The following is a 14,570-nucleotide window of genomic DNA, read 5'->3' on the forward strand; positions in this document are numbered from 1 at the left end:
ACTACAGATTTTGAAACTACAGGAAATTTCACTACGCTTAAATCGACCGGGATATAAACCGTAATTACCTTGTATATTGTTTTTATTGAACTCCCGATATTTAGACACAGTTACATGCATCTTGTTCACGGGTAACTGGAGATAGCGGGTGGGTGTCAAAGTTGTGTAGTGTAGACCGCGCTCGGTCTACCCTCATTCGTGCGCGTCGGTTGCGTTCGCTTTCAACATTACCATTGGTCGCGTGCACACTTGTTAGTCTATCTACGCAGACTACACTGACAGTGTCACTACGCGTGTTTGATTCGGATATCAATGGTTTTTTACACAAACAAATCACAGGATTCCACACATTTGACAATTTAAACCAACTTCACTATTGACATTTCTGTATTTATGAATTTCAATGGCTTCCCTTACCAATCTTGGTATATAGTGGCGTTCTGTCGAAATGACCTTCGGACTATGCAACTCGATCCAGTGATTTGTACCCGACTCAAGGAGATGCTGAGCAATAGCTGACTTGCGAACGTCATTGCTCTTGACCGCAGCGATGTGTTCTTTGATTCTACAGCCAATAGTGCGCTTGGTCTGCCCAATGTACGAACTGCCACAGCTGCATTCAACCTTGTACATACTAGGTTTTTCCAGAGGAAAATTGTCTTTAGGCGACCGCAAAACATGTGCAATTTTCCTGTGCGGGGTGAAGATAGTTTTTACAGAGATCTTTGAGATCTTATCTGTCAACCCCCTGATGTACGGCATAAATGCTGGCTGTCTCTCAACGCGTTGAGTGAGACGCTTGGTTTTTATGTCCCGCTTGTTAATGTTAACTCGGTAACCATTCATCCTCAGGACTCTCTGAACGTGGTTCAGCTCCTGTTTTAGATGTAGCGAGTCACACAGAGCGTGTGCTCGATTGGTCAGTGATGCCACAACTGTGTTTAACTGTCTGGCATGAGGTTGTGAGCTCGCGTGTAAATAGCGGTCTGTGTGAGGCGGTTTCCTATAGACTAAGTGTCGCAACATTTCACAATCCTTAACATTAAGTCTCACATCAAGAAACGCAATACTCCTTTCTTGTTCCATTTTCAATGTAAAAGACATGGATGGTAATCACGGTTTATATCCCGGTTGATTTAAGTGTAGTGAAACTAACCGTGCTGAAAAAAAAAACTGTTATAGGAAATTTACATGGTTGTATTGACTGTCACCATTATTAACATACCTCGTGAATATTTTAACTTATTGCATTTATTACCGTCATTACAAAATACGCATAAATTACAATGATTCACATTATTCCAAAAAACAATGCATCGATTGGGCATATTCAATAGCTCAACGTGTTAATACCGTTGTGGTAACCTCACTTTACAAAAGGTTAATAAAATCAACCATTATTGGTATTGCATATTAATTCACCGATACTGATGTAATGTTTTGTCCATTACAACAACTACATAACAGCTACTTATTTAAAGTCAAAATATGTCTAATATCTATGATTTGCATCTTGCAACGAAGTAAAATAAAATAACTATATAGCTAAGTCTGACTAGAGATCTAAAATAACCCCACCAGTATGGTGTAGCCTAGCCAAGGTGACACTCGTTCGTAGACAACGAAACGAAGCACTAAGATTTTTTTAATTTTATTTATTGCAAACATAATTTATACAGAATTACATCTGAAACACTGGTACTGGTAAAGGCACTGTACAATTCAGGTTATATTATAAAACACATAATTCACTATAAAAAATTAGATCACAATCAACTTTCTTCCATCCTCTCACAGTACCGCAGACAAGTCCGATACACAAACATCCATCGATTTGCAAACATATCTAAATCATAGCGTTTTGTTACATTTTCTGCAAACGATTGCCACCTTGACTAGGCCCTCAAAGCGCAGTTTGACAACGTTAAATATTGTAATTCATCGCAACTTTTAGTGACCCCAAAAAGAACTTTTTTTAGCGGCAAATTGTGGATTTGGTAGTATTTAAAGCTGCGGGTTGAGTATTATGGAGAAGGAGAAAACTTTCAGTGACATGCGTCAAGTAAGTGTTAGTAATATGCAAGGAGTGGAAATATCATAGGAAAAACTCAAACTTCAAAGGGAGAGACCAAATTAATTTCTTGTAAAAAATGTAGATTCTCTCCTATACTGTTTTACTTCAACTGCAAAGCAAAGACCCGGTTTTGATTTGATGCGTAGGTGCATACTTTAGTCCATCTAATCTTTACGTGTAACTTGCGTGCGTTTATTTTCAACTGCAAAATTACGAGATAGGTGCCTGATAGACACGTCACAATCGATAGGTATTGTTTTTATAAAATACTAAATACGGGAATCTAAAAACATGTCAGTGATGAAGAAATATTTTGGAGATCATCAAAAATAGAATAAGTGTACCTACAGGTGCCTAAATGCGAAGGCCGAAGGTCGGGGTCCATGTAGGGTCGAAGGAGCTTTTATAGCTTGTTAAAATCTCACATACAGCCCGATTCGAAAAATGATTAAGACACGTTTAAGATCTTGGAAAGATCTTTAAAAGATCGATAATTAAACGACACATAAATTGACGTTTATTTCGATTCCGCTGTGATCCCATTAAAGCTCTACCTACGATATTTCTAACGTCAAAGTGACATTGGTTGCCCAAATCGAGCTGCTTCTGTCAAATATACGACATACAAACGATATCTAAATGAGAACTTATCTAAACCAGAACTTATCGTTATCATATCTCATTCTTCGAATCGGGCCGATAGTTTGTTTGTAAAATTAACTTCAATCGCAGTATCAAATAAGCATAAACTTTTGCGTTTGCTGTTTATGACCCTGACCTGACTGAACACTTATATTTTAGTTAACAATCATTAAATTGCGTAACTAAACTGACTAACAGTCCGCCGGACGGTACCGGCCTATCAGTAGTTCGGAACTGTCAACTTTTTGTTCTAACTGACAGGCCGATACCGACCGGCGGACTGTTAATCAGTGGGCCCCTTAACATATCTAAAGTTTACTTTTAGCTTTTCACTTTGCTTTTAAGGTGCAGTCATATTTTTAAATGTTTAATTAATTTATTTTATTAATAGTATAAATAGTAGGTATAGGTTAAATATTTTTATTGTAACAGTTGTGTGATACTTCTTATTTGTAACAGTTATATATTTATGGCGTTATTCATAAACGTCTGTTTAAGGTAAAATGCCGTTTGTCCCTGTCTGCAATATTGACATTTGTGTTTGTTAGAAAGTGGGAAAAATTAACAGAAGTTTGCTAAGTTTTATGAATAAGGGGGATAATTTGCAAATTGTCAATAAATGATATGATTTGGAAAAATTAGATATTCTATTTTTTCATCCACTTATTTGCAAACTGTCACACTTCTCGTATGGGCATAGACTAAAGTTGATAGCACTTTTGATTTTTAATGTACAACATCCATTACAGGCGGTATTACATCGGAAGGAAGGAATATTTTCCACAAACTATCACACTTCTCGGATGGGCATAGACTGAAGTGCCAATTACATCAACACTTTATCAGGTCTGATATCAGACCCGATTTCGCGCTCGAGCAAGGATGTTTTTCTGTTTCACCAAATATCAGCACATCGTTTACAATTTTTGAAATGCAAAAAAATGGTTAATATGTAAAAATATCTAACATTGAACATTTTTGGCACTTAGAGGAAAAGTATTTTTTTACATTTCAAATATTGTTAACGGTGTGCTGGTATTCCGTAAAACGGAAAACGATTATCAGGCCCGAAATCGGGACTAATTATGGACCAGATATCGGGAAGTGTGGATGTAATTGGCGCTTAAGGTTGATAGCACTTCTGATTTTTAATTTCACTTCGAGTTAAAAACACCGATTAAATTGCATACCAACTTGACAAACATACTTTAGGTTACTTGAATTTACGTCAAAAATTTGTCGGGCGGGCTTTGTTTGGGCATACACTACGGTTGACAGCAATTGTGTCGCTTAACTTCAAACTTAGATAAATCCATTCGACCCTCTCAGCAAATATCTACCTTATTGCCTTTTCATAATACCAAAATCGCATAATCTGGCACATGGATTTACCTGAGTTTGAAGCTAAGCTACTCAATTTTGATATTAAATTTTACTTCGAGTAAAAAAACACGGATATAACAGCATACCTACATGACGAACATAATTTGGACTAAGTACTTAAACTTTGTAGATGTGAAACCACCGAAAGTTGCCGAAAATAGCCGATCGTCGTAAAATGAAGATTTTTGTGAAAATTTCTATAGCTGATTGTGAAGTAAATACACCGCGAAAACGGTAGTTATTATGCTCTTGTTCTATTCTCATATTAAAACAATAGATTTGCATAGTCTTTTCTTATGAAACGTGTCACCTAATTCTTAAAGTTTTGTAAGGCGCCAGCGCCTCGCTCCGTCCTTCGTTTTATTCCCTTTCTGGCATTTTCAATTTTATACAATAGGCTTGTATGAAAAATAGGGAGTCTAAAAGACTTCATAATTTTTTTAAAAGTTATTGAATAAAAGTGTAAACTAGCCAAATAGTTCAGTACACCATACTCAATATATGCTGATGTACCACATTACAATCTATAAATTGTAAATACAGATGTCAATCACAAGGAAAAAATCAACTCTGGTCTGGAACGTGGGACTCGAACCCACATCTTTGATTGCCGGTCCAATGCGATCATCATCATCAAATTGATCTTTGTTGATTTTTTCATTGTGATTGACATCTGTATATAATATAATCTATGTTAAAGTTAATTTTCTCGTGTTTACAGGCCTCATCCGTATAATCTAGTACTTCATTTTAATTAAAACCTGAATACGCCTCTAGTTCTAGATTATACTACGTCGTATTTCGTTCCACAAATTAAATTTAATACTACAGATAGACCGACGAAAGCTTTACGGCTCAATTACATTACAGCATTTACGCGTGGAATATCGGTCTAGGTGTGTCTTGACGTAGCAGCCCTCGTGGACTGTGTAAATGTAAACCATTGATTTAATATGTAAACACACGTTTCTTTATTGTGGATTTAAATTCCTTCGATGCCGTATACTGGGTGTCCAAGAATTAATGGAATAACCTTCTAACCACCGACAGAGCACTTTAGGCTGGTCCAGAAAATGGACTTAATAGGTCTATTAAAAGTTTCATGGTCTACGAAATAATCGCACCATACTTTTCTTTACTTAATCACCATCTAAGCCATATCTTTATTTGTAAAGATATAAATATCAGTATTAAGTAAACTATTGTTTAGAAATTTTTTGTGGCAATCAAATATACGGAGACCAATGTGGTCAACTTCGAGAAATAGTTTACCTCATACTGATTCTAAGATGTTAGAAAACATGCTATTTACATTTTTACAAAAAAAAATATTGCTTAGATGGTGATAAAAGCAAAGTATGGTGCTTTAAGAACAAAGAAAGAAAACTTCGACTATCGCGAAAACCATGAAACTTTTACTAGACCTATAAGTCTATTTTCTGACCCAGCTTAAGGTGCCTTGTCAGTGGTTAGAAGGTTATCCATTGATTACTGGACACCCAGTATATATGTAAAATGTTTTATTAAGAAATCTAAATTTTCTTTAGTCATCTTAAAGTTTTTGTTAAGATTAAATTTCCTAGAGGACCGTATGCGCCTTTTGCAATCTGTGGCACAAAACCTAGACAATCCTAGTTGGAATAATATGTTTTTATGTTCCTGAATGAGATGTGTAAATTCTGTAATGCGGCTGATAAAATTCACCGTGGGACCATAGTCTTAAAAAAAAATAGCCACAACTGAATACAACTGAAGTCGGTTAAAAATTCGGTTAACAGACATAATTTGGAAATTTTATTTGTTCATGCTCGTTCGTGGTTTGATTGCTATTTGTTGGGGTGTATTTATTTTGATGTAAGGATGTTTCGGAATTCAAACTGAATGTTGAAACGGAATTGAAACAGAGTATTGTTTAATAAATACACCAAGATATGGAAAAAGTAATTAACTTTTTAGACCAGCGGGTCTGGCTTGCCCGCCCGCAAGCCGAGGCTAATTTCGACTTTGAGATTTATTTTTATTTCACGTCGGCGGTAAGCGGTTTTAAAAGCTTTTATTTGACTTGCCTTGTTAGTATGGTTGTTATTTTGTTAGTGTCAAATCTTGGAAGTTAAATTTGATCCACTTCCCAATTTCTGATTGAGCTAAAAAATTGCATACATATGTAAGTCGGGTGACAATGCAATACTATCGAGCTGATCTGATGATGGAGACAGGAGATGGCCATAGGAACTCCGTGATGAAACATGGCAACTTAATTGTGTTTGGGGTTTTTAGAATTTTATCAATGAGTATTAGTTGTCCATGGTAAGAAAAGTACAGTCAGCGACAAAAGCTTGTACCAAAAGCGGCCAACTGCGAGTTGGACTCGCCCATGAAGGGTTCCGTACCATTTATGACGTATTAAAAAAAACTACTTACTAGATCTCGTTCAAACCAATTTTCGGTGGAAGTTTGAATGGTAATGTACATCATATATTTTTTTTAGGTTTATCATTCTCTTATTTTAGAAATTACAGGAGGGGGGGGACACATTTTACCACTTTGGAAGTGTCTCTCGCGCAAACTATTCATACCCCACACGTATGGGTTTGATGAAGAAAAAAATTTTGAGTTTCAGTTCTAAGTATGGGGAACCCCCAAAATTTATTGTTTTTTTTTCTATTTTTGTGTCAAAATCTTAATGCGATTCATAGAATACATCTGCTTACCAAGTTTGAACAGTATAGTTCTTATAGTTTCGGAAAAAAGTGGCTGTGACATAAACGGACAGACAGATGGACATGACGAATCTATAAGGGTTCCGTTTTTTGCCATTTGGCTACGGAACCCTAAAAATGATATTTATGCCAATTTTTTTTGAGCCTGTTGACGCTCTCAAAATCAGGTGATCAATAAGGGGGCTGTTGATTATTTAGAAACATTCCTTATATGTAGTTTCATCATGTCGGTCTGTGAGTCCGTTCGTATGTCCTAGCAATTTTTTTTTCAAAAATATGATATATTTTAATTAAATTTATAAAAAAAAGCGGCCAAGTGCGAGACGGACTCGCCCATGAAGGGTTCCGTACCATTTATGACGTATTTAAAAAACTACTTACTAGATCTCGTTCAAACCAATTTTCGGTGGAAGTTTGCATGGCAATGTATATCATATATTTTTTTTAGATTTTTCATTCTGTTTTTTTAGAAGTTACGGGGGGGGGGGATACACATTTTTCCACTTTGGAAGTGTCTCTCGCGCAAACTATTCAGTTTAGAAAAAAATGATATTAGAAACCTCAATATCATTTTTAAAGACCTATCCATAGATACCCCACACGTATGGGTTTGATGAAAAAAGATTTTATGAGTTTCAGTTCTAAGTATGGGGAACCCCCAAAATTTATTGTTTTTTTTTCTATTTTTGTGTAAACATCTTAATGCGGTTCATAGAATACATCTACTTACCAAGTTTGAACAGTATAGCTCTTATAGTTTCGGAAAAAAGTGGCTGTGACATAATCGGACAGACAGACGGACATGACGAATCTATAAGGGTTCCGTTTTTTGCCATTTGGCTACGGAACCCTAAAAAGGTGTTATTTCGTGAGCTGCTACTTTTTTTGACCTAGGCTAGAAAAAGATTCAGAAAATAAATACGTTCTAAGAAAATGGTTTGGAAAATGACCGATTTAGCTATTAATGAGTAAGTAGTAGTAAAACAAAACAATAAATGTGTACAAAGGCAAACTTATGTATTCTTTTAAGGGATCTCTTCCAGATAACCTTTAAGCAACCGAGGGAGATAAATAGGAGAGGATTAAAAGGTGTTTTTTTTTTTTCAAAAACATTTCTTGATATTAAAAGGACGTAAGTGCCACTCAGATAAGCCTTTTTCCTTGTACGCCTTTATTATACCGTTTGAAGGTACGGAACGCTACATTATGCCTGGCTGACTTTTTTAATAAACTGTATTCAGTTAAAAAAAAATCTCGACGTGAGTATACCGTAGATTTCATTCACACGGAATTAATGTAGGTAAATAAACTACGAGTACTGTCACTGTCAAAGTGGCACTTGCAGTCAAGTCAGGTATTCTTACAGTAAGGGCTCGCAGAAAAACTTAAAAATAAATGTAAGAAATTAATCAACTCAGAAACTATTTATGAATAATCACACTATTACATATTTGTAACATTCACGGTCGACATAAAGGCGGACAATGACGGACTTTCGTGGTAGCATACCTACATGCTTCCAAAAAACGATCAAATTGATAACCTCTACCTTTTTTGAAGTCGGTTTAAATTAAAGTCATTAAAAGCGATTACGGGAGCACTCAATCTCGAAAGTTGAAAAAAATGTTTAGCAGCCCGCAACTTGGTCATCAGCTTTTTCTTTTCCATTAATGTACCAAAATGTTTATGTTAAAATTTAACAAAGTTTCCTTTTGACAAAGTCATTTGTAGTAGAATATACAAAAAGATTTCTAATAAATATGGGAAATATGGACAGTTTAAGTACCTTGATTTCTGCAAAACTTTTTTATCATAGGTCACTGCTTTGTTTACCTATATTAATTATGTGTGGAAGAAGTCTACGATATAGGTACAGATACCTATAAGTACTAGGTTTAACGAAATGGGTATCCAGAAAGTGTTTGTCATGTTCGCAATTAAATGCTTTTTATTTACTTGGCAATGTTCATTAAGGCAGTACGGGTGTGTTTAATACCGTAAACAACCAAATTAGCTTGAACTCCAAATGGCTCAACAATTAAAGAACGTGACTGTACCTATAATTATGCAAATGTTAAGTTAGTCTTTTGTAAATCTTGCAGGTCAATATAGGTAATTAGTTATATTATTATATACCTATCAGTATCTTTCTTTCTGTCTAAGTCCATCTAATATTGGGGTTTGGCTTTCTCGTTTCGTTTCTAAACTTGTTCACACTTCAGGTTGCGTAGCCAACGTGCCCATCGTTCACGCTCCGTAGCGAACGAAACGCAACTGTCACTGTCACACTAATATGGAAGATATGGAGTGTGTAATTAAAAGGAGTTAAATCTCTTATGGTAGAACTGTTGCAAAAATGTCCAGCTATCAGCTATAAATAATAGTTCCAAATCTCTCCAGAGTAGCGCTAGAGTAGCTAAGAACCTAGGCGTTATTAACGGAGTGACGTGCGCTGTCTATGATTTGATATTTTTTTCAAGTATTTCAGGTATTGTAGCGCCACCTATTTAATGTTTTTTTATGTAATTTTTTGGTACATGGAGATTTAATTCCTTACCTCCACCTTTCATAATGGAAGAGTTCTGGCGACCGGTCTATGAGCACAGATATTTGTTCCTGAGTCATGGGTGTTTTCTATGTATTTATATATTGTGTATATCGTTGTCTGAGTAGGCTCAACACAAGCCTTCTTGAGCTTACGAGTACTGTGGGGCTTAGTCGGTTTGTGTAAGAATATCCAATATTTATTTAATTATTATTTATTTATATTTATTTAAGAGTGATAGCTACGCAACGGAGCGTTAACGATTGGCACGTTGGCTAAGCATCCAGGCCTCCCAACCCCGATCTCGATCCCTAAATATAAATACTAGGTGGTTCACGGTGAAAAAGATATTGAAAACGTGACAACACGACGTGACGCTCAAATATTGGTTCGGCTTTATATTGAATTTTACGTACGGTACAATATGAATATCTACACATTTAAGATTTTGCAGAAGTGGAAAAGTGAGATATTGTTATTAGTACTACGAGTATATACATAGCCATTGCCACATGACCTCTGCCGGCCTATTAACTAAATTATCAAGCAATCTTCATAACTTCGTTATCGTCACTCAATTTTCTTTATGAATTTAACGATTCGTAACAAAACATAGATCGCGTGCGTGATGTCGTTAATTAATTTTGTGAATGTTCTGTAAGCTGGGGATACACTAGGGGACAAATGTTCCACGACGCGTGTCGGCGACATGTCAAGCAAAGTCGAGCGTTCGCTTGACATACGCTGCGTAGCCAACGCCAACGTGCCAATCGTTTATGCGTCCGTCGTAGCGAAGGGAACGGAAACTGTCACTCGTATTGTAGCCAGCAAACTAGAGGGGTAAATGAAAACTTGGTCCTTATAGTAAAATCAATTTTATAATAATGCTATGGCTTAGTTTTTATTTTAGCACCGGCCAGTGCGCTCGGTGGCTGCATGATGCAGGTTTGCCATATTACACACTGTCGCACTAATATGGAAAAGTGATAGAGAGAGATTACTACGCTACGCTGCGGAGCGTTAAAGATTGGCACGTTGGCTAGGCACCTTAGTGACATCGAGCAACTTATGTCCGATATACTGGCGACATATCATAACTTATGACGCACACTGGCGACATGTGTCGCGCGATGTTGCCAGACATGTCGAGCGAAGTCCGGCAACGTCCCCCGTTGACTCGACATCGAATACTAGTGTATCTCTGGCTTTAAGTACATATCGATTACAAACCTCGTTAATATACTCCTTCTCACTGATGCCATCTATAATTAAAGATACGTTATCAACAATAACAATTGACCTATTGAATACCTAAAATAAATATTTAAAAGGTTTTGAAATGTAGAAAGTGGGAAAAACTTGACGCTGAAAACATTACAATCTCACATTAGTTAATTAGATTTGACTTTAAATAAATATATTATATTATATTACACTTTAAACCAAATATACTTACAACAACGTTTAGTTTGTTATAGTCATAGTCATGCGCAGAAATATGTAGTCATATATACATCCCTTCTAAACATTTACAATTACAGCAAGACACAACAACAGTGGAACTAGATGAATTAATTATATGGTATTCCGTTTTTAGGGTTCCGTACCCGAAGGGACCTTATTACTAAGACTCCACTGTCCGTCTGTCTGTCTGTCACCAGGCTGTATGTACAGTTGAAATTTTCACATGTTTTTCTCTTGCCGCTATAACAATAAATAATAAAATAAATATTTAATGCAGCTGGCTTCCCATACAACAAACGTGTTTTTACGCACTGGTACGGAACGCTTCGTGCACGAGTCTGACTCGCTTTTGGCCGGTTTTTCTGCATGCATTTTTATCGTAAGAAATTAAATCAGTTGAAAATACAAGTATTTCAAAGCTAGTTTGTCATTGACCGACTATTTTGAGACAAATGAAATATAGTATTTTTTATTTATTAGAGGGAGAAATATTATGTATTGAAGAAGAAGGCGAAGAAGAAAAACCATTTATTAGGACAATAAATAACCTTATAAACTAGCTAAAAATAATTACACAAAATAAAGAGTTGCGCTAAATGGTCCTTACTCAGCTTTATGTCGTGGTATGAGCGGCATGGCACACTCCGCGACGCTGATTTTCAGTAAGGCCATGTTTGTGGGTTTGTACGTAAATGTCTATGCGATTGGTGTGTGTGTGTGTATGTGTGTGTATTGGAGGGCTACCAATATTGTCCTAGCTGACAAAGAATGTAGTAAGTAATATAAAGTTTAATAACAACGTCGAAACATAATAAAATGCCTTTGTAAATCTGAGAAATGCGTATAAAGAGAAGGGTGACATATTGAAAAGTTTTATTTATCGTATTTTCTTTTGAAATGTAATTGCTCGTATAAATGTGGTGAATGCTTTATCTTCTTACTGACAGAATTTAAGAGTAGACTGAGTATACTTACTTCATACAATTATAGCAAGACGATAAAAACGAATGGGTATACGAATAAAAAAAGGATGGTTTCTCTAAGAGGATTTGATCATTTACGTTATAAGAAATTTGGTTTATACTTAGTATTTCAATATATACAAGCGTTACCTACTACTTCTGAAGTCCATGCGAAAATATACTTTGTAATCACACTTGCTTGAAAAAGATCTTTTTTCATGCAGGTGTACTGAAGGACAAAGGCCTATATTGTTCCTGAGGGAGTTATGGATTGTGAAAAAAGCTATAACTCCCTAAGGAGTTATAACTTTCTTTTTTTTTGACACTAATTTATATAAATCAAGCCAACCAAGTAGCGTAAATAGTTTGTATTGGTATAAAAATATTAAATTTGATTAATTTAATAGCCGTTTAAAAGATTTTTCCATGATTTTTAATCGTGGCTGAATGCCGAATAGGTCTGTACCTTGGATGTCTAACCTGTCAACAAATGACAATATGGAGGACGAATGTTTGGTATGTCACCGTATGGTCACCGTATTTAAGAGCCCTTAATCCTTGGAGCGTTCTCCGATTTCACGAAATAACGCTCGATAGATGGCGTTGGCGCTCGGTACGCGAGCGCCGGCAACGCGACGCGCGTTTCAATGCAGACTAGAATAATCTTGATAGTTTTCAATATAATTTCAAGCAACATTAATTTTAGTGTCATATGATATCATATGGGCACTCTTTATTTTATTGTATATGCACAGTAGTTTTTTTTTTATGTACACTACTACTAAGTGTACAGACTACAGAGTGTACTATAACCCTTGCTCTTTATTCTGTCTCTTTCACACCAATGGAAAATGAAGAAGTTACTAAATGACTGCAGGTATAAATAAAGTATATTAGTGCGATAGAGAGACAGATAGTGTTTCGTTGTCGTATCGTAAACGATTGGCATGTTGGCCACACACTTGCTTAGTGCCTAGCCAAAATACCAATCGTTTGCGTATATTAGTGCGATAGAGAGAGAGTAGTGTTTCGTTGTCGTATCGTAAACGATTGGCATGTTGGCTACGCACCCATGATACCTAGCCAAGAAGCCAATCGATTGCGCATATTAGTGCGATAGAGAGACAGATAGTGTTTCCTTGTCGTATCGTAAACGTTTGGCTTGTTGGCTACGCACCCGTGCAGCCCAGCCAAGATGCCAATCGTTTGTGCATATTAGTACGAGAGAGAGACAGATAGTGTTTCGTTGTCGTATCGATTGGCATGGTGGCTACGCACCCATGCTGCGTAGTCAAGATGCCAATCGTTTGCGCACATTAGTGCTATAGAGTTTCAGTGTTATTTGAAATCACGTTAGGGTTTGTATTATTATTTTTGACCCGAATGAAGTCCATCCAGGTTCTTATGATGGAGTCAGGAGTTGGTCACCAGAACTCCTAATCTACTCATTATAATTCCATCGTGCTTGGGCTCAAAAGATTTGCCCTGACGAACACCATCGATCTAGATGAGGTCCAGGGTCTCATGACGGAGTCAGGAGTTGGTCACCAGAACTCCTAATCTACTCATCATAACTCCATCTAGTTTGGGCTCAATAGATTTACCCTGATGAGCACCATCAATCTAGATGAAGTCCAGGGTCTCATGATGGAGTCAGGAGTAGGTCACTAGAACTCCTAATCTACTTATTATAATTCCATCGTATTCGAGCTCAATAGATTTGCCCTGACGAGTACCATCGATCTAAATGAAGTCCAGGGTCTCATGATGGAGTCAGGAGTTGGTCACCAGAACTCCTAATCTACTCATTATAATTCCATCGTGTTTGGGCTCAAAAGATTTGCCCTGACGAGTAACATCGATCTAGATGAAGTCCAGGGTCTCATGATGGAGTCAGGAGTTGGTCACCATAATTCCTAATCTACTCATCATAACTCCATCGTGTTTGGGCTCAATAGATTTGCCCTCACGAGCACCATCAATCTAGATGATGTTCAGGGTCTCATGATGGAGTCAGGAGTTGGTCACTAGAACTCCTAATCTACTCATTATAATTCCATCGTGTTCGGGCTCAAAAGATTTGCCCTGACGAGTACCATCGATCTAGATGAAGTCCAGGGTCTCATGATGGAGTCAGGAGTTGGTCACCAGAACTCCTAATCTACTCATTATAATTCCATCGTGTTTGGGCTCAAAAGATTTGCCCTGACGAGTACCATCGATCTAGATGAAGTCCAGGGTCTCATGATGGAGTCAGGAGTTGGTCACCATAATTCCTAATCTACTCATCATAACTCCATCGTGTTTGGGCTCAATAGATTTGCCCTCACGAGCACCATCAATCTAGATGATGTTCAGGGTCTCATGATGGAGTCAGGAGTTGGTCACTAGAACTCCTAATCTACTCATTATAATTCCATCGTGTTTGGGCTCAAAAGATTTGCCCTGACGAGTACCATCGATCTAGATGAAGTCCAGGGTCTCATGATGGAGTCAGGAGTTGGTCACCATAATTCCTAATCTACTCATCATAACTCCATCATGTTTGGGCTCAATAGATTTGCCCTCACGAGCACCATCAATCTAGATGATGTTCAGGGTCTCATGATGGAGTCAGGAGTTGGTCACTAGAACTCCTAATCTACTCATTATAATTCCATCGTGTTTGGGCTCAAAAGATTTGCCCTGACGAGTACCATCGATCTAGATGAAGTCCAGGGTCTCATGATGGAGTCAGGAGTTGGTCACCAGAACTCGTAATCTATTTATCATAACTCCAT

The 14,570-nt window shown here is 37.0% G+C and overlaps 1 protein-coding gene across 1 annotated transcript in view; it reads left to right on the forward strand.

Annotated features, from left to right (window-relative positions):
* The window catches only part of LOC133533605 (neuropeptide Y receptor type 2-like), an 89,131-nt gene that overhangs the window by 29,428 nt on the left and 45,133 nt on the right, over nucleotides 1-14,570 (forward strand). The gene's annotated exons all lie outside the window — the stretch shown is intronic.

Source organism: Cydia pomonella, unplaced genomic scaffold, assembly GCF_033807575.1.
Source record: "Cydia pomonella isolate Wapato2018A unplaced genomic scaffold, ilCydPomo1 PGA_scaffold_183, whole genome shotgun sequence".
NCBI lineage: Eukaryota > Metazoa > Arthropoda > Insecta > Lepidoptera > Tortricidae > Cydia > Cydia pomonella.